A 581-nucleotide genomic window follows, 5' to 3' on the forward strand; every position below is an offset into this window, starting at 1 on the left:
AGTGTCCTTTGATATAAATGTTTTTAATTTTCATGGAATCTAATTTACCTTTTTTCTTTTTTGCCTATCCTTTTGGAGTTATAGCTAATACATCATTGCTAAAATAATGCCACAAAACTTTTCCCCTATGTTTTCATTTGAGTTTTATAGTTTTAGTTCTTACATGTAGGTCTGTAATCCATTTTTATTTGATTTTTGTATGCGGTGTAAGGTAAGGGTCCAACTTCTTTTCCTTTTTGCAGGTGAATATCCAGCTTTCCCAATGCCATTTGTTGAAAAAAACTATCCTTTCATTACTGAAAGGTCTTGACACTCTTGTCAAAAATCATTTGACCATATATGCAAGGGTTTATTTATGAATCCACTGATCTATATGTCCTTCTTCATGCCAGAACCACACTATTTTGATTACTACAGCCTTGTAGTAAGTTTTGAAACTGAAAAGTGTAAGAAGTCCAGCTTCTTTCTTCTTTTTCAAGATTGTTTTGGTAATTTGTGGTCCCTGGAGATTCCTTATGAATCTTAGGATGTATTTTCTTATTTCTGCAAGAAATGTTGTTGGATTTTTTTTTTTTTTTTTT

The sequence above is a fragment of the Cebus imitator genome, unplaced genomic scaffold (genome assembly GCF_001604975.1).
Source record: "Cebus imitator isolate Cc_AM_T3 unplaced genomic scaffold, Cebus_imitator-1.0 Scaffold9, whole genome shotgun sequence".
Lineage (NCBI taxonomy): Eukaryota > Metazoa > Chordata > Mammalia > Primates > Cebidae > Cebus > Cebus imitator.